General features: G+C 41.0%; 1 protein-coding gene across 2 annotated transcripts in view; it reads right to left on the bottom strand.

The window, feature by feature from the left end:
- Positions 1–21479, bottom strand: part of CERS3 (ceramide synthase 3) — a 108484-nt gene that overhangs the window by 2943 nt on the left and 84062 nt on the right. The window lies entirely within an intron of this gene.

Here is a 21479-nt window from a genome sequence, read left to right as displayed (position 1 = left end):
AAAGACTCAAATAATTCGAGCTTCCACCTTAAGAAACTAGAAAAAAAGAAGAGCAAACTAAGCCCAAAGCAAGCAAAAGGAAGGAAATAATAAAGGTATGAAATTGAAAACAGAAAAAACAATAGAGTAAAGCAATAAAATCAAAACCTGTTGCTTTGAAAAGATCTACAAAATTGATAAATCACTAGCAAGATTGACAAAGAAAAAAAGAAGGCACAAATTACCAGAAAATAAAAAGGGGATATGACTATCGATACTGCAGATGTTACAAGAATAATAACAGAAAACTATGAACAACTGGATGCATATATATTTGACAATTTAGATGAAGTGGACCAATTCCTGAAAACTACAAACTACCCAAATTCACCCAAGATGACATAGGTAAACTGGATGGTCTTATAACTATGAAAGAAAATAAATTTGTACTTAACAGTCTTCTGAATAAGTATATCATCAGGCCTAAATGATTTCACTGGCAAATTCTATGAAACATATAAAGAAGAAATAACACTAAATCTCCATAATCTCTTCCAGAATATAGAAGAGGCAACACTTCCCAATTTATTTTATGAGGCCAGAATTACCCTGATACCAAAACCAGAAAAAGACAGTATAAGAAAAGACAACCTCAGATCAATATCTCTAACAAACATAGACACAAAAATCCTCAACAAAATAATCCAAATCAAAAGCACCAATGTATAAAAATAATAATATACCACAATGACATGAGATTTGTCCCAGCAATGCAAGGCTGGTTCAATATTTGGAAATCAGTGAATGTAACCCATTATATTAATAATCCAAAAGGAAAAAATAGATGATTGTATCAATTGATGTAGAAAAATCATACAACAAAATTCAACATCTATTCATGATTAAAAAAAGAAAAACTTCTCAGCAAAGAAGGATAGAAGCTAACACCATACTTAATGGTTTAATGGTGAACGACTAAATGCTTTCCCCCTAAGATTAGGAATAAGGTAAGGAGGTACACTTTCACCACTCCTATTCAACATTGTACTGGAAGTCCTAGTCAATGTAATAAGGTAAGAAAAAGAAATAAAAGTCATATAGATTGGGAAGAAAAATAAAAGTGTTCTTATTAGCAGATGACATGATTATCTATGTAGAAAATCCTAAAGAATCTACAAAAAAACTCCTAGAATTAATAAGTGAGTTTAGCACTAAGGCTGCAGGATACAAGGTTGTCTTGACATGAGTGCAGCCATGTTTGGCCGCTCCATTGACCTACAGCCACCAGCACAAAAAGAAATACAAAGCTGCTTTCTGTGTGGTGGGAACTGGCCTTTTCCCGGGAACTGGCCTTTCTCCCACGGAGAGAGTTGCAAGTTGTAACATTTCAAGGCTCTTGGAGCGTCGTAGCACGGGATGGACTGGCCATCTGTGCCGGGCTGAGACGATAACCAAAGAGAACAATGCACGTACACAACTACTGGGCTGGGACGTTAGCCAGGGGGCTCAGTGCACGTACGCCATTGATAACCATTTGTGCATGGAAACACTAAATGCTTGCTCTGCAAACTCTGTAATTGCTTACTCTGAAAATTACTGATGGTATAAAAACTGCTGGAAACTGAGCCCTGGTGAGAGTTCCACCTGTGGAAGGGACGCCTTGCCCAGGACGTGTGATCCTTGCCGTGTCGATTGACAGAGCTCTCCCGGCAGTGGGGCGTGGATGTTGTGAGTAACTGATTTGATGTGAAGCAATTGATTTGATATGAAGTAATTGATTTGATGTGTTCTCTTTTGGTCAACCTGGTGTTTCTCTTTCTGGTTGATTTGTGTCATTTCTCTTCAGCCGATGTGGGTGTTTTCCCTTTCCAGTCGGGCTGATGTTTTTTCCCTCTTAATATTTGACCTATTTGGATCTGTTTGCAGACTGTCGCCTTTACTATCCTCTATATAATAAAATATACCTTCAGTCCATTTGTTTGGAGTGGAAAGTGTCTTTTACGTCTCCGATCGAATCCCCGAACCTCTCGTAACATAATTGGCGCTGTGAGCAGGATTCGATTAAGGAGATGCCTTTCCTATTCAAACGAAAGGTAACTGAAGCCAAGGTGGAAGAAATTCCAGGATGGGAGGACCCTCCCTTTTGCACTCTGGCTGGGGAGTGGGCTCATAGGTCAGGGTTATGTGAAGCTTGGGATGCTCGTCTGCGACGATTTGAACCGTTGGATGTGACCAAAGCTTTGCAGACGGTGGAGAGGAAAGCGAAAGATGATGTTTCTTTTTTGGCACGGCGAGGTTGGTGTTTGTTGACTGCTTATCGCCGGGCTATAGAAGATAGGGATAAGATACAGACAGAGAAGGCACTCTCGGAAAAAGAAAATTTAGATTTGCAGTCTCGCTTGGCTATGATTCAATGTCAATATCTTGCACTGGGAGATCAGGCTCGAAACTACCAAGCTATAGCAGAAAAGGCTGCTGTAAGACTTGTCAAATATAAATATAGAAAGAGAAGAGGAAAGGTAAACGAACGAAAAGTTCATATGGCCATAGCATCGGCCGGTCCTAAGTGGGACCCGGACACATGGGATGGTGATATCTGGGATGATGATTCTGAAACTGATTATGAGGAAGAGGAAAAACCGCCCAAATGCACAGAGGCACGTCCTCTTCGCCGCCGGCGGATGGAAATGGATGGTAATCATCCTGTAAGGAAAGATGTGATTGAGGATTTTAACCAACAAGAAATTTCTGATATTTTAGCCCGGGCTACACAAAAGCCTGGAGAAGCCATTATAACCTGGCTTGTTCGCCTATATGATATGGGTGCTACAGGAATTAATCTGGATGTAGGAGATGCTTTTAAATTTGTAATTTTGTCCAATGATCCAGTAATACGGGGAGCTTTCAGAGACTGGAGCATGAATGCTCACCCCCCAAATGATCGTGGACAAGACACTGATGGTACAACTTTATTGGCTCTTGCAGTAAAAGGAGCTCAAGATAAATACCCCACGGATGATATGTGGCCAGACACTAATAGACCATGGTATACTTTAAAAGATTGTGTCCAAAAGATGAGAGAAGAAACCATGAAACGGGCTGTGTTTCTGGGGTGTGGTGAAGCTTTAAATGAAATGACTTTAAGTGTCCAGGTGCGAAACAAGTTGATAAAAACTGCACCTCCAGCATACAAACAAATAATTACAACCCTTCTCATGAATGAAACTGAAAGCCCCATATCAACACTTGCAGATAAGATTATGCAGCTAGCAGACTTGGGAGACTGGCAGACAACTGAAAATTCTCCAAGAAGAGAAAAAAGAGAAACATTCTTTAAAAAAGATAAAATGACTTGAGGTGATATGTTTTTGGCTCTACTCCAGGCAGGAGTACCTAAAGACCAGATTGATGGAGTTGACACTAGAGAATTATGGAAATTATATAAAGAAAAAGGGCTGAATGTAAAACAAGTGAACAGAAGGGACAGTATAGAGAATGCTTCCAACCCAGCACCTACTGCACCTAGTGCACCACCTCCTCCCTTGGATCCTCTTATTGCTGACTTATGTGATTGAGGGGAAGGCCAAACCTCTGTATCGATTAGTGCCACTATAAGAAAAGATATTAGACCACATGTACCAATTAAAATATTTTAGAAGAATGGATCTACAACTAGTGTGAAGGCACTTGTAGATACAGGGGCGGAGGCCACCCTTATCTATGGGAATCCAACTAAGTTTCAAGGTACATCAATTTTGATAACTGGATTGGGAGGAAAAGAAATCCAGGCAGTTACCACTAATCTTTCTATGCAAATTGGGCAACTACCCCGGCGTACATATCTAGTTATGATTGTACCAATACCAGAATATATAATTGGGATTGATATTCTAAAAGGATTGACATTAAATTTGGTTGATGGACAATACCAATTTGCTATTAGAGCTTTGTCTTTTCATATTAATGCTGTAATTGTGGGATGTTTGCATCATGAAGTAGAAATTCCACCTGCCACGCAAGTGATCAATCAAAGACAGTATCGCATCCCTGGAGGACAACAAGAAATATCTGAGACCATAGAAGATTATTTGGCTGTAAAAGTCCTTCGCAGAGTAACTACAGCCTGGAACAATCCTATCTGGCCTGTTAAAAAAGGTGATGGGACATGGAGAATGACTGTAGATTACAGAGAGCTAAACAAAGTGACTCCGGCTATTCAAGCGGCCGTCCCTGATTTGATTACTCTTATAGAAAAAGTGCAATGTTATCCAGGCACTTGGTATGCAGTCATAGACTTGGCTAATGCCTTTTTCACCATACCTATACCTAAAAGTGTCCAAGAACAGTTTGCTTTCACGTGGCTGGGACAACAATATACCTTTACTAGACTTCCTCAGGGATATGTGCATAGTCCCACTATCTGCCATCGACAGGTTGCTGAAACCTTGGCAAAGGTACCTGCTTCTGATGATGTCCAAATAGTACATTATATAGATGATATTATGATCCAAGGAAATGAAGAAGAAAAAGTACAACAACAGTTAGAAAAAGTAATGGACATACTTGAGGAGGATGGATGGAAAACTAATCCAGCTAAAATTCAGGGCCCGAGTTCAAATGTTAAATTTTTGGGAGTACTTTGGAATAATGGAAAACAAGAAATCTTACCTAAAGCTAGACAAAAGATATTAGATTTTGCAGCACCCCGTAACAAAAAGGAAGCACAAAAATTTATTGGATTATTCGGATTTTGGAGAGCACATATTCCACATTTAAGTCGGCTCCTTGCACCTTTATATAAAGTTACCAGGAAAAAATATGAATTTGAATGGGGAATACAACAAAAAGAAGCTTTTGAAGCAGCCAAGCATGCTATTCAGACTGCTTTAGATCTATGGCCAATTAAACCGGGACCCATTGAGTTACAGGTAGATGTCATTGATCAGTATGCCAGCTGGAGTTTATGGCAAAAACAAGGTGCCCGACGTTATCCTCTGGGATTTTGGAGTCGCAAGCTTCCCTGTTCCAGTGAAAGATATAGTCCTTTTGAAAAACAGTTGTTAGCCTGCTATTGGGCTCTAATAGACTCAGAAAGCCTTACCCTGGGACATGAGGTAATTATGCGACCTCAGATACCCATCATGCAATGGATTCATAGCACGCCTGTCACTCATAAAATTGGACATGCACAAGAATTTAATATCATCGAATGGAAATGGTATATTCAAGACCGGGCCAAACCTGGCCCAAAGGGGTTGTCCCTATTGCATGAACAAGTGTCTCAATATAGCAGTGAGCCAACTGTGTCACCCAAGACTGATATAACAGAATCTCCTGTTAAATGGGGTGTCTCATATGATCAATTGACTGAAGAACAACAAAAACATACCTGGTTTACGGATGGTTCTGCCAAAATAATATCGAGCTCACGGAAATGGAAAGCAGTTGCCTACAACCCATCCACCCAACAAACAATTGTCACCACTGGAGATAATATGAGTAGCCAATATGCTGAACTTTATGCGGTGTATCAGGCACTTCAACAAGAACAGGGGCAACAATGTCATATATATACTGATTCATGGGCAGTGGCACAAGGTTTGGCAACGTGGATGCCACAATGGAAAAAACATGATTGGAAAATTAATGATAAAGAAATATGGGGAAAGAAATTATGGGAAGACATATGGTTATGGTGTCAAAACACAATTGTTACTGTATTTCATGTTGATGCTCACAGTTCTTTAATTTCTGCAGAACGAAAGCATAATTCTCATGCTAATCAACTGGTGCAGATTCGTGCAACGCACAACCCAGGCTTAGCACAATGGGTCCACGAAAAGAGTGGACACTTGGGAGAACAAGCTTCATACAGGTGGGCACAACAAAGGGGAATCCTTGTCACCCATGATGATATTGCCACTGCAGTACAACAATGTCAGTTATGCCAACAGTTAAATAAACGGGGAGTTCCACACCCCTACCAAGGTCATATCCAAAAGGGATTATTTCCCGCCCATACATGGCAAATAGATTTTATTGGACCATTGCCAAATTCTTGTGGCTATACTTATGCCTGCACTGCTGTTGATACATATTCTGGTTATTTATTGGCTATACCAGCTAAAGCGGCCACCCAACAGAGTGCCATAAAATTATTAGATATAATCAAGTTATATTATGGAACACCAAGGCAAATTCAGAGTGACAACGGTTCCCACTTTACAGGTAAGTTGATTCAAACCTATACCAAGGAAAATTATATAGAATGGATTTATCATATACCTTATTACCCCCAAGCTGCAGGCCTCATAGAACGAATGAATGGATTGCTTAAACAACAATTGAGGAAACTTGGTCATGGCTCATTAAAGGGGTGGCACAACCATCTAAGTACTGCTCTAAATATGTTAAATAACAGGCCACTAGGCCCTAATGAGACTCCTCTGTCAAGGTTGTTACCAGCAAAGATTACAGAAGTGGCAGCCGCCACCCATGAGTTTATGACCTTAACCTATTGGCCCTTGACTCAGTCTGCTAAACCGCCTTTTCGTGCCACGGCCGAAGCGGCTGGATTGGATTTATCTACTGTTCATTCTATTCAATTGCCCCCTAGGAAGCAGTCTATAGTCCCTACTGGGATAGGGGTACAATTTCCCAAAAATACCTTTGGTTTGTTAAAAGGACGCTCTGGACTGGCAGCAAAAGGTATTGATGTACTGGGAGGAGTTATTGATCCAGATTACCAGGGAGAAATAAAATTTATATTATATAATGGTAGTGACACAGTACTAACTGTAGAGTCTGGGGAACGAGTGGGACAATTATTGGTGCTTCCCCTCTTGACTCCAAATGTGTCACAAGGACAACCTCCAAGTGAATTAACTAAAAGAGGAATACAAGGATTTGGATCTACAGATGGATGGAAACCTGGAGCAAAAGTGTGGGTGACACATCCACCCAATGCGGCTCCCCGTGCCGCAGAAGTAGTGGCCCAAGGGCCCACTGCAACACTCATAGTAATGTATCCAGGAAATGAACAATTATATCATGTTCCTAAAAATTCTGTTTCTTTGCGTGAATAGATATTCCTGCTGTGTTTACTATGCTGTGCTGCACTTCCATGTCTGCTGCAGACCTACACGCCAACTAATGTCTCCGTAGGACAACCTTTGACCCTGCACTGCTGGACCAACTGCTCTACACCAGTGGGACCTATAACCTGGACTATGAATGGCCGAGAAATTTGGTCTCAGAAACATCAAGCAATCTCTCGGTACAAGCCTATATCTGACCAGTCACACAGAACTAGTTATAATTTCTCCATTGCTCTGTCTTCTGTTACCCTCCGTGATGGGGGCTGGTATTCTTGTATTAAATGGAAGAAGGGAAATCCAGATTCCCCGTTTCTTAAAGAAACTCGATTTATTAGCATCCTTCCTAATGCCACTACTCCTCTTAAAAACACTAATCTGTGGTTACATTTAGCTCATACAGTTCTTAATGAAACTGCTTTTTGTCTCAGAAACAGTAATAATCCTTCTGGACTTCTGCAAGCTAATCTGTTGGGTCTAGGTGTTACTTTACCTAATGTGTTACATGCTAAAGTTACTATTCCCCCTTCTTTAGTAACGATGCCCATATCAGGAGTGACCTCCACTACATGTTACTGTATTAATTGTACATATATTCCATTCTATTGTAATAAGACTATCCCTGTTAGTATTCCTACCCCCTCACGATTACCTGCTGGATATTTCTGGTTATGTGATAATGCTGCGTATTCACACATTCCAACTGACACATCTGTTGCATGTGGTATTGGTCCAATAGTTCCCCTTATAGCCGCTTTCCCTACCAAGAATTCTCGAGTGAAACGAGCACTCACTGCAGATTGTGACCCTCATGTTAACCTTCTTCCCATCTCTACTGTGGCAACGCTGGCCGCCCTTCTACTACCTGATCCTGGTGTAATTGTAGACAACCATCGTCAAATTGAACACCTTTCCTGCTTGTTGACACATGTAATGAATGATACTGTTAGAGCCTTCTTGGCTATATCTCAAGAATTACAAGAACTGCGTAGAGAGACTCTTATACAACGAGCTGCTTTAGACTATTTGTTTCTTCTTCATCAAACACCTTGTACTAAAATACCGGGTATGTGTTGTTTCAATGTATCAGATCAAACTAATGTTATCTTTGATACTGTACATGATTTGCAAGATCAAGTTAATAACATTTCATATTCTAAGGGGTTGTTTGATTGGTTACCTTGGGGTTTGGGTCCTTTATTGCGAGATAGTTTTATAATTATTGTAGTCATTGGATTTTGGATTCTTGGATGTGCCTTATGTACTTGTGTACGAAGTTCATTGTCTGTGCGTATGGTGTCTTATGGTTAATGGAGACGGCCACGGCCGAATATGTCTTGACATGAGTGCAGCCATGTTTGGCCGCTCCATTGACCTACAGCCACCAGCACAAAAAGAAATACAAAGCTGCTTTCTGTGTGGTGGGAACTGGCCTTTTCCCGGGAACTGGCCTTTCTCCCACGGAGAGAGTTGCAAGTTGTAACATTTCAAGGCTCTTGGAGCGTCGTAGCACGGGATGGACTGGCCATCTGTGCCGGGCTGAGACGATAACCAAAGAGAACAATGCACGTACACAACTACTGGGCTGGGACGTTAGCCAGGGGGCTCAGTGCACGTACGCCACTGATAACCATTTTGTGCATGGGAACACTAAATGCTTGCTCTGCAAACTCTGTAATTGCTTACTCTGAAAATTACTGATGGTATACAAACTGCTGGAAACTGAGCCCTGGTGAGAGTTCCACCTGTGGAAGGGACGCCTTGCCCAGGACGTGTGATCCTTGCCGTGTCGATTGACAGAGCTCTCCCGGCAGTGGGGCGTGGATGTTGTGAGTAACTGATTTGATGTGAAGCAATTGATTTGATATGAGGTAATTGATTTGATGTGTTCTCTTTTGGTCAACCTGGTGTTTCTCTTTCTGGTTGATTTGTGTCATTTCTCTTCAGCCGATGTGGGTGTTTTCCCTTTCCAGTTGGGCTGATGTTTTTTCCCTCTTAATATTTGACCTATTTGGATCTGTTTGCAGACTGTCGCCTTTACTATCCTCTATATAATAAAATATACCTTCAGTCCATTTGTTTGGAGTGGAAAGTGTCTTTTACGTCTCCGATCGAATCCCCGAACCTCTCGTAACAAAGGTCAACACACAAAATCACACACAAACACACAATCTTGATTTCTAAACACTAACGTAGAATCCTGAAAAATGTCCTCAAAGATATTAGGTCCTAATCCCTGGAACCTGTGAATGTTATCTTATATGGTAAAGCTTTTGCAGATAAGACTAACTTAAGGATCTTGAGATAAGAAGATTATCCCGGATTATCCAGGTGGGCCCTAAATGCCATCAAAAGTGCCTTTATAAGAAAAGCAGAGGGAGATTTGACACAGAGGAGAGGCAATATGAAAACAGAGGTAGAGACTGGAGTGATGTAGATATAAGCCAACAAATGCTGGCAGCCACCAGAAGTTGGAAGAACAAAGAATAGATTCTCCCCTAGAGCCTCTGGAGGGAACACAGAGGAACACAGCCTTGCCGCACCTTGATTTGGGTGCAAAACTGATTATAGACTTCTGGCCTCCAGAACTGTGAGAGAATAAAGTTGTGTTGTTTTAAGCCACCAACTTTGTGTAATTTGTCACAGCAGCCATAGGAAGCTAATATGACTAGCAACATCCAACTAAAAACTGAAATTTAAAAATCAGTAACATTCACAATAGTTTCAAAAAATAAAATACTTGTTCACACAAAAATAAATGTTTATAACAGCTCTATTCATAACTGCCAAAAGTTGGCAGCAACCCAAATGTCCTTCAACCAGTAAATGGATAAACTGTGGTATATCCATACAATGAAATACTACTTACCAATAAACAGGAACAGACTATTGACATTTATAAGAAGTCAGATGAATCTCAAAGGCATTATGCTGAGTGAAAAAAAAAGTTAGTTTTAAAAGGTTACCTACTGTATGACCTAGTAATGTCATTTACATGACATTCTTGAGAAGATAAAACTACACAGATGAAGAACAGATAAGTGGCTGCCAGGAGCTAGGGTGGAGTAAGGAGTTATTTGGGGTTATGGAATTGTTCTGTATCTTGATTATGGGGATGGCTACACAAATCTACACCTGTGTTAAAATTCATAGAATTGTATACCAACAGAAAAAATCAATTTTACTGATAAGTTTAAAAATCAAACTCAAAAGTATTCTTTTTAGAAAGCAAACACTCTGATTTTCCCAATGAACATTTGCTAAGTAAAATACTACTCATATGGGCATTTTGATTGTTGGGAATTTTCATTGTTGTAATTAGGATGTTTTCTATTTTCTTTATGCAGGGACTCCTTCAAGGACTGTTCTTAATTAGAAGTATATGTTTCTCCTCTTCTCTCACAGTATTCTCTAAGGAATTTTATGAGGAAAACTCCTAGAAGAATAACATTGTCCCTGAGGAAGAGAGATGTAACTACAGATCAGATTTCACTGCAAAAGATAAAAGATGGGATGAATTATTAAAACAATACCAAGAACTCAAGCTCTGGGCAAGTTGGAGGGGGTTGCACATGACCCCTCACCCTCTAAGCCTGTTCACAAACATCTCTATTAAACCCAGTCCAGGAAAGAAACAAAATATGGGAGATAGAGGCTGTTTTCTCATACATAATTTTTCAAGATGACATCCATAACCATATGAGTTACTTTTTCCTTTCGTGAACTGCAGACTAAAACTGACCATCTCCGGAGATTCTCGGGTATATGTAACCGAATACCTCCTCTGTGTACAACCTTCATGCAAACACAGCTTTTGAGAAAAACCAATGTACACACATTCTGCTGGCTTAATCACAGAAATGTAACTTCATGGGCTCTTCTCTGTACATTCTGCTCTTTTCCACAACAACACAGAAAGGGTCTCGAAATAAACAAGCTAACTGTAAACACTGAGGAATAAACTTGACATCTCATCAGCTAAGATGCAGCAGAGCAAGGCGCCCTTTCTGTGATATGCTGGGAGCTGGGATCAGAAGTGCTCCCCCTGCAGACGGAGTCTTTCAGGAAAGGGCCATGTTTGGCTGACATTTGCTTTCACAGATGGTGCCCCTTGGCCTCCTTTCCTTTCTCAGAAGATTTTGGTAGGGAACAGGGGGAAATTTGAATCAGAACAAAGAAACTACTTTCTCTCTAGAAAAGCAGACCAGCATCTACCTTCCCATTTCTCCAGGACTTGAATAACTGCTTTAGCTGAGAAGTAAACTGGTCCTTGAGGATGTTCCCCATTGCCCCAAGCCACATCATCCAGCACACTGACCTCTAGGAAGAGGCCCTGGACCATATGCAGCCTTTTGGAAATTTATGGCATCTCAGAGTCACAAAGGTTGGGGAGTACTACTGACTTAATGAGGAGCGGCTAGGGATGCTGGGCAGCCTACAATGTGTATGACATCCAAACGTCCTACCAGACCTGCGTGTAGGTGAGAACCTGTTTATCATTATTCAAGCCTTGAACCTAATTCCATTTTATATTCAAGCACAGGAATTTTAATTGGTTTTAATATATTCTCAATTTTCCAGGAATGCAAATATGTACATAAATCAGAGGAAGATTATACTTTGTTTTGTTCAGAACTTCACAATTTCAGAGAACCATGTCACTGACGGCAACACTACCAGAGGCATTTGAGTCCCCAGTACAACACGCCTGTGTCAGTCTGTGCTTGCAGCTGCCCCACTCATGGTGAGTCTACATACAAGCAAGCACAGCATCTGTCCACTTGAGTGTGTTCTTGAGTGTAGTCATACACACTACACAGGAAATGCGTATTTCATCAGAAATGCCTTTCATCGTATCTCTTTTTTATTACAGTTGGGGCATTATATTGTTTTCTGGAAATATGATTATAGGTGAGTTATATTACCTAGGAATTTAATTTCTGGCTAGTGAAAGGGATGTGGGTCCAATAGGATGGAGAACCACTGCCCTAGACGACGAATCAAGCTCAGAAAGGATTTCCTGGTGGTAAGCGTTAGATGAATGTATAGGTGGTTGCATGTTATGCAAGCTTGAATAATGTAAATTAGAAATTGAGTGGTATTCAAATATTAGCCAACTCTCACTCTATATTCAATTTTATTTTGTATATGCATCTATAATATAACAGCAACAGCAATGACCCTCTTAAAGGGCTCTTTTTTTCACCACCCTAAAAATCCTCTGTGCTCTGCCTATTTATCCCTCTCTCCCATCCTAACCCCTGGCAACACTGACCTTTTTAATGTCTCCATAGTTTTGTCTTTTCCAGAATGTCATACGGTTGGAATCATACAGTATGCAGCCTTTTCAGATTGGCTTCTTTCACTTAGTAATATGCATTTAAGTTTCCTTCATGTCTTTCCACGGCTTAAGAGCTTATTTTTTAAATTGCTGACTAATATTCCATTGTCTGGATGTACCACAGGTTTATGTATCCATTCACCTACCGGTGGACATCTTCGTTGCTTCCAAGTTTGGCAGTTATGAATAAAGCTGCTGTAAGTATCCGTTCTATAAACGTCCAAATGCTGAACACTGGACTAAGCAATTAGTATAAACAATAACGTTTCCTCCTCACAGCAACCCTAGGACATACGAGCCATTCTCTTTACTTTAAAAGAGAGGAAACTGAGGCTCAGAGTGGTTAAGTAACTTTGAGAAGGCCACATAGCTATGAGAGGCAGCCAGGACAAGAACCTTGCTCTGAGCTTAGACAGCTTTGAGTCACAGTGCTCTACAGAGTCTTGCTGGAGCTGTCTGCATGAATACTTGGAGAGACAGGGCACCCAGGAGGCAGCCAGCCAGTTCTGTTTGAGGTCAGGTCTCTGTATAAGAAAGCCCCCTCTGCTCTCCTCCTCTTGAGCTGAGCACCAGCTGACTCTCCACCCCTTCTCTCCCTATTCTGACTTTGCCCTTGATACCATCAGCACTGACTTTCAGGCATAAAATTTGAAATAACGAAAATCATCCCTAAGTAATTATTTTTATTATGTGAGACAAACAATGTCATGTTTTATTCTATCATATTTCGTTTAAAAAATGATGGTTGTGGGGCCGGCCAGGTGGCGCAGCGGTTAAGTCCGCGCACTCTGCATCGGGGCCCGGGGTTCGCAGGTTCTGATCCCAAGTGCGCACCGATGCACCGCCTGTCAAGCCATGCTGTGGCGGCATCCCATATAAAGTAGAGGAAGATGGGCGCGGATGTTAGCCCAGGGCCAGTCTTCATCAGCAAAAAAGAGGAGGACTGGCATCAGATGTTAGCTCAGGGCTGATTTACCTCACAAAAAAAAAAAAAATTGATAGTTGAGATCCACAAAACTGATTTGGCAACCTATTAATGATTTGCCACCCAGTTTGAAAAACACTGGCTAAGGTATGTTAGAAGAAAATGAGGTTTATAATCAGCTAAAATCAGAAAAGTTTAAGATATAAACCACAATCCATATTCTGCAAAGCACCTTTTCACAACTGCAAATATTTCCTAGTAATTACAACACAATAGAAATCAAAAACAAGTCAAGCTTACTCTAGGGGAACAAGGAATTTACATACTTGCTAAAAGTCAAGCCACAGTGTTTTCTGGAACACTACCTGTCTGCTTTGACAGAACGCCAAGACTGCTTGCACAAGCAGCAATGAGTCCGTCTCTCGGGACAAGCCAGTTTCTTTTCTTGCATTGCTCTTCCCTTTTATTGTTCTCTGCACACCTGCACCCCTACCCTCCCCACTTCTTAGTTGTCACTGGGCTAAGAGAACTTGTCTCATGCAAACTGTTGGCCCTGAACCCTCCCATGAATCATTAAAGGGCCAAGAAAATACATGCACAAACAAGTATCCAAAACCTTTGAAGAGTGCAGGCTGGATCTGGGCTTCAGCAGCCAAAGGGCTGTAGCTACTTGGTTCACAGTTCCCATACCTGCCAAAGCGTACCGCAGCACGCACGCTCACCATTACTGCCCAGCTGGGCCTCCCTTGGGAGAAGGTTTCAGCGGCCGCCATTACAGAGAGCATATTACTATTCTGATAACTTTAGATAATGTTCTTTCTAGAATTAGCAACTGACCTTTTTCCAGAAATGACCTGGGTTCTCTAGAATACGTTATTAACAATATTATTCATTCCACAATTGGAAGCGGATGAATATAATTTTTGCAAGGTCTTTTAAAAGTTTCCTCCAGCAACTCCCTTTGGTTACACAAAAGGATGGTGAAAAGAATAAGGAACAAGTCACTTGTGTAGGAGAGACCTTGTTACTAGTCAATAGAGGTTTTGGAGCCGCCACATCATTAAACGCACCAGTGCTGGCAAATGTCGTCAGCGTGGCACTCCAAGAGGGCAGAGAAGACGTGCGTTCAGAGGATGCAGTGAAATCATAGTACCTATGAAGGGAGACCTGCAATCAGTCTGAGGGCGTCCCATACACTAGGAGAAACAGAAAACTCTGAAACTGGGACCAAAGCGAACTTCCTCAGATTAAAGTCATGTTGAAGTGAAAATTCCCCTTCAAAAGGCAGGTTTTAGGAGCAGGGGCACAGAGCTGAACTGAATCACGTCCAAAGACATTCATCCAAGCACCGGAGTATCCCTAAAATAATGGACACACTTCCAAATACTCCTACTCATCCTTTCCTCTTGGGGGGGCTCATGAAAAAAATGCTTGACTCTGTAATCTCACATGGTAATTAGCTTTGGCTGGTGCCAAATCTCTCAGACACAGAATACCAGGACCAAGACCACAGCCCTGGCTCCCTGTAGTCCTGAGTGCAAGTCAGAGCAGTACCTAAAGTCTTTCTTTTAAGTTCTGGGGAGTTTGAATCCAAGTTGCTAAAAACATGCCCTAAGATGGGCTTATTCGCGGTTCTCTGATTCGTAGAAGGAAAACACAGCCAATTTTTGTGACTGGTCTGTATACATAGAATGCCTTCTCTTGAATTTCAGAGCTAGACTCAAAAGTTGCTTTTTAAATTGTCCCAGTTCACCAGGGAAAAATAGAATATATTCTGTTTTCCACTGATAGTTTTTATTTTCATCACACTTGCTGCTATCAATGTAGCTAATTTCCTTAAGAAATGATTTCATTTTGCTAAGGTTTACAGGCTTTTAAAAATGAGCTTCTAAGAGAAAAAGGAAATTTTAGAGCTAGATGGACTCTGGAGAGTGTCTGGTCGGGCATGTTCCTTTTCCAGATGAGATAAAGCTGCAGGACTCAGCCCCACCCAGCTCAGTGACACAGGGTAGTGGAGCAGAGCTCAGACTATACTACATGGCTCCTGATATAAATGCATGGACTGCTTTCATATTCTCTGTATTTCCTAAAAAGAAGTAAAAAATGCACCAGGGTCTGTGGTAATCACCAAATTGTGATGGATGTAGAAAATGATTTAATTTCATAAATGTAATTTGCTTTGGGGATTAAAACCTTTAAAATTAGCATATTCTCTAAATTGCCACATTTTTCATCCTTTAGAAACAGTTTTACATTCAATAGGCTGAAAGATCCACAACTCTAACTGGACAAGGAAATGCAAAACCATTTCGAAAAAAAATCACTAGGATTTAGGTAAGCAACACTTAGGGAATAACCACGGCAAGGTAGAGGATTAAGTATATAGCCCAGAAAATGTGTATTAAAATTGAAATGTTAAAGTTTGTTTCAAATATTAGCATCCAACAAAGAACTCATATGCACCATTACGAAGGAAAAAAATCCAATGTGACAGAAAAGCAGGCAAAGGATATGAACAGGCAATTCACAGAGGAGGCAACACGGTTGACTAATGAACTAGACAAAATGCTCCATTTTAGGAATCAGGAAAATGCAAATTAAAATGAGATAAAAATCTCACGTTCGTTAAACTGAAAAGTCTGATAATAACAAACAGTTGGTGAGGATGTGAGGAAAGAGAAACTCTCACACACTTGGTTTGAAAAACTGGCCATATCTAGTAAATTTGACTGAGCAATTCCACCTACAGAGAAACTCTCATACGAGGAGACCTATATAAGGACATTTATGGTAGCATTGACTGTGAAGAGGAGGATGAACAGCCTGGGGAATATTCATGTGATGGAATAATACACAGGAGTTAAATGAATTGATCTACAGAGTTACACATATCAATATGAATATTATTATAATGAATGAAGAAAACAAGTTGCACAATTATATATACACTAGACCATACCACTTAGGTAAAGTTTAAAAACAAGAAAACTCAGGGCTGGCCCAGTGGCTTAGCGGTTAAGTGCGCGTGCTCCGCTACTGGCGGCCCGGGTTCAGATCCCAGGCGCGCACCGACGCACCGCTTCTCCCGCCATGTTGAGGCCGCGTCCCACATACAGCAACCAGAAGGATGTGCAACTATGACATACAACTATCTACTGGGGCTTTGGGGGGGAAAAAAAAAGGAGGATTGGCAATAGATGTTAGCTCAGGGCTCGTCTTCCTCAGCAAAAAGAGGAGGATTAGCATGGATGTTAGCTCAGGGCTGATCTTCCTCACAAAAAAAAATAAATTAAATAAATAAATAAATAAAAATAAAAAAAAATAAAAACAAGAAAACAATGCTCTGTTTGTGGCTATATCCAAACATAATAAGCATATAAAAGCACAGGTGGAAGGACACCAGCTTCAGGGGCCCCCTCTGCAGAGGGAGAGAGAATAGGGTGGGGTGGAATACACCGGAATATACCATCTTTCTTCTCTAGTTTCTGTTAGGTGATTTCATTTAGCACACACTAGGCACTCCGTATATATTTGATGAGTGAGTGAATGAATGAATCTAATACCACAGCCTTAAATACCAAGTAAATGCAGATGATTCCCAAATTTATATCCCAGCGTGGACCTCTCTTCCAGGCGCAAAGTCAAATGATGGGTAGATAGACAATCTCCTCTCAGCTGTCTCACAGTCTTATCAGACTCTAGTCTCCTCCTCTTTCACCACCTTTTCTTGGTCTTCCATTTTCCAGCAAATGGCACCACCATTCACTCAGTTGCTCCAGGCAAAAACCTCCAGATCATTCTCAAGTCCTGCCCTTTACAGGAGCCCTCATTTCCCAGCCATCGCACTCAGCTGAGCTCTTTGATACAGGCCCCTGCACTCTTGTCTTCAGCGATTTCCAAGCTGCCTCAAATCTCTCTAGCCAGGCTCCAGATCCTGAGCTGGCTTGGCCCGTTGGCAAGCCCCTGCCTAGGATCTTGGAGTAGTATCAGAGCGCAGCAGTCAGCCGAGCTGTGCCACACAAGCTGGCCCTCTGAGACGCAGCGGCAGAGCTCTAGGTCCTGAAAGACCCCTGCTGACCTCTGCAGCAGGACTTGTGACAGACACTTCAGATAGTTCCTGTGAGAAATGCATAACATCATCACCTCCCCAACCGTTACACGAGGCTGTTCTATACCTGAGTTTCCCAACTGATGTGCCGGGAAGGGGTGAAAAGATATGCTGAGATATTGATCCCCTCAGCCCTTGGGGCAGCTCCCAGAGCCCTAGTCTCCTCCTGCTTTGCCATGACCGTTTACCCTAGCGTGCTGTACAAATATCAGTTTCTCCAGTGCTCTGAGGTGATGGAGGCTGGGAGACACTGTCCTAGACTGACTACAGAACAGATGAAATGTTTCAATAAGTAGCAACCTTGGAAGCAGACTTCCTCATACGTAGGATGGCTTGAACTAGATATGAGAAGCTGTGTAGTCAAACTTTGATTCTGACTCCCGGGGAGAAAAAGGTATGTGCGCAGGGCAGGAGGTGAGAATTAGCTGCCTCCAGGATATGAACGGTTCTGCTGGTTTAGACCAACATTCAACAAGGTTAAGAGGGGAAAAAATGATGAGAGGTAAACGATCACTAGTGAATTAGAAGGAAGGAATAATGACTGCTCAGCATGGTCAACATGACCTTATCTGGTGTGCCCTTCCCAACCCAACTGCACATAACAATGGAGGAATTGAAGGCTGTAGTGCAGAGAGTGCTATAAAAGTCTTCATTTTCTCTTGGTTACAACTGAACAATTAGCTACAACCTCATTCTCTCAATCCATCAGAACTTTCCAAATGCAGCTGACTTATTTCAAAATGAAATGGCTGGCAATCATTTCTGGTTATCATTGAGTAATTTTAAACTGACAATATTTACATCTGAAGAAACGCTAACTAGTTAATTACGGAGAGCTTGGCTTCTCAAAAACTAGTGTGTTTGGCTATTCCTGCATAAACCTAACTTTTCTCTGTATAGGATGACACTAGCAGGTGGGAAAGCAAGGAATAATTTGGGGACAACACCAACCACAAAGTGGAATCAACCAAAAGAGAGAGAAGTTCACCCATTCATTCCAGGGATCTCAGCCTAGGCACTCCTGACATTGTGGCCAAATAATTCTGTGTGTTCTGCCCATTATAGGAGGTTTAACAGTAAGTATCCTCAGTCTCTGTCCACTAGATACCAGCTGTGACAACAAAAAATGTCATCAAAAGTTGCCAAATGTCCTTGGGGGCAAAATCGCCCTGGCTGAGAATCACTGATTCAAAAATATTTCTTAAGCCCCTGTACATTGTGCAAGACATCAGGGATATAATGATCTCTGTCTTCAAATAACTTACAGTCTATTGAAAGAGCCAAACTCTAAGGAATTAAACACGTAACAATAAATATATAATTACACATTTGTAAGTGTTACGAAGTAGAGAATACCACAATACGTAGATTAGGGATCTCACTTAGATAGGGGTGATGCCAGGAAGGCCTTGCTAAGGAAATGGAACTCAGAGATTGTAACCTGAAAGTTAAGTAGGAGTGGTTGGGAAACAGTGGGGTAAAGGACATTTTAAGAAGAAGAAACAGCATGTGCAAAGGCCCTGAGATGGGAAAAATCTTGCAGCTAAAACATGGTAAGAAAGATGGAGCATGACCTAAGATGGGGTCAGGGAGCAAGCCTGGATCAGATTATGGATTTCAGAGGTCAGGGTCAGAAGTTCAAATTTACTTCTAAGTCCAACTGGAAACCACTGTGTAGCACTGTTTGAGGAGTTGGGAACATATCAGTGACCAAAACAGGCAAGGTGACTGTTCTCAGAAACTTCTGCTCTAATGGGGGAGCTGGTCTATACATAACAGTTTTCCCCATTGTGCAGAAATGGCTGGAGGGAGTCCAGACTGGGCATAGGCAGAGCACTTAGGAGGCTGTGGTCACAGTCCAGGAGAGAAATGCCAATGCTTGGATTGGCATGGTAGCATTCAAGATACAGAGGGGGTATTACTTAAGAAACAACAGTGCCCACAGGCCTCTAGGTTTGGATGGGCCTTTCAAGCTCATCTAATCTAGTTTCTATTTGATGCTGATATGCCCTTTTTAATAACTCGAGCAGAAGCTGTACATACTCCTGCCTGTACATCTCCAGTAATTCATTACCTGCTTCCTTTTTTATATGGTGCTAAAAGATCTGCCTCCTTGTCTAAAAGGAGTTGGTGTACTTCCTTCAAACATTGATCAATTTTTCAAACATTTAAAGATAGTTAACTCCTCTTCAAGCTAAATAATCCCATTTTCTTCAGTTGCTGCTCATATGACACAGTATCAAAACCCCTCACCATCCTGTGTATCTTATGAGAACATATTCCCACCATAGCCATCTCCCTGCATCGTACTACATGTGTAACACAACCAGCATCACTCAATTAATACATGATTTACCACTTTTACCTCCATCAAAAAAAAAAACAGCGAGGGGCGGGCCCGGTGGAGCAAGCGGTTAAGTGTGCACGCTCCACTTCGGCGGCCCGGCGTTCGCAGGTTCGGATCCCAGGCGCGCACTGACGCACCGCTTGGTAAGCCATGCTGTGGTGGCATCCCATATAAAGTAGAGGAAGATGGGCACGGATGTTAGCTCAGGGCCACTCTTCCTCAAGAAAAAAAAAAATAGGGGAGGATTGGCATCGGATGTTAGCTCAGGGCTAGTCCTCCTCACCAAAAAAAAAAAAAAAAAGAGTGAGTACAATAAATTTAAAGTCAAGCCCTGATGTCTAGGCTTTTGGCTTTATTTTTTGTGTAATCTTTTCTTATATTTTAAGATTCCAGAATATATTATATATATCTTTATCAATTAATCATGATATGCCTACTAGTGAAGGTAAGTATCTGACCCTGTTCTGTATTTCTCAAAAATTCTTGCAAGGATTACCAAACAAAATAAACTTTGACAATGAGAAAAATATACACCAACGCTAATAGGATAAAATGCTCATTTCAAATAAATGAATAATCTGTGCCACAGCACTTCCATACACCTCTGGGAATGACATCTGCAACCACAGCTTCAATAAAATTGCAGAGTTGTGTTTTTGAAATGCTTTAACTAAACTCTGTGCTTGGGAATCTGTGGCTTTACAACAATGTCAAAAGCCCAGGAGGTCATGAATGACTCATAATGTCCCACTGTTTTTTGAATGGCTCCACATCTAAATCCACAGTTGGCAATGAAACAAAGAACAATATAATAAGCATTTTATGCTGTTTTGAAAGCAAACTTTCAGCTTTAACTGTATGAAAAAAAAGTGCATTCAGTCAAAGAGTTCAATTTTCTGAACTACTATCAAAATACATTCCTTTTTGTTATATTAGTTCTTATTCTCCAAACTGACAAGGTCACAGAAAAAGACAATTCAGTTTTTCCTTTTTTTTTCCTCCTCAAAGGAGTTGCATTAAATTTAAATTGGATTCTATGAAACTTGGCTATACATGGACATTTCCTAATAGTAATCTGGAACACGAATTCTAGACCAGTGCTTCTCAAACTTTAATGTACATCTGAATCACCTAGGGTTCTTAATAGAATACAGACTCTCCTTCAGAAGGTCTCTGTGGGCCTGGGATGTTGCACTTCTAACCAGCTCTGGGTGACGCCCAGGCTGACACTCAGGGGCCACACTGCAGTTAGCAGGCGGTTTGTTAGGCCCTAGATCCTCTCTAGATTGCTGCTCTCCATAAAAAGAAGTTGAAGCAGAGAGTCGCTAAGGGTCTTTCAAGTTTTAAAATTCCATGATTTCATATAATTTTGATTTCCTTAGTCTCTATGTCATGAGTCTTTTCACTCCAGAAAGGCAATATAAAATTACAAGTATGTCTTCTTTTCTATAATAGGTGGTTGTTTTAAAATAATTAGTTAAATCATCTTGTAAAATGAGTCATGTTTTTAATTTTCCAGATAATTGTACTATTTAAAGCATTCTGTTTTTCTACAAAGAATATCGATGTGCTTGTTTCAACAGTCTGAATTTTCATTTATAAGAATTTTTTTACCATAGAACACCTATGTAACATGAAAGTCTACTGCTCTTGTTAAAATCTGCAAGATAGGAGTATTTGTTGAG

This window comes from Diceros bicornis, chromosome 5 (genome assembly GCF_020826845.1).
Source record: "Diceros bicornis minor isolate mBicDic1 chromosome 5, mDicBic1.mat.cur, whole genome shotgun sequence".
Classification (NCBI taxonomy): domain Eukaryota; kingdom Metazoa; phylum Chordata; class Mammalia; order Perissodactyla; family Rhinocerotidae; genus Diceros; species Diceros bicornis.
The sequence above is the reverse complement of the archived record's forward strand: the minus strand, read 5'-3'. Positions and strand labels throughout refer to the sequence as shown.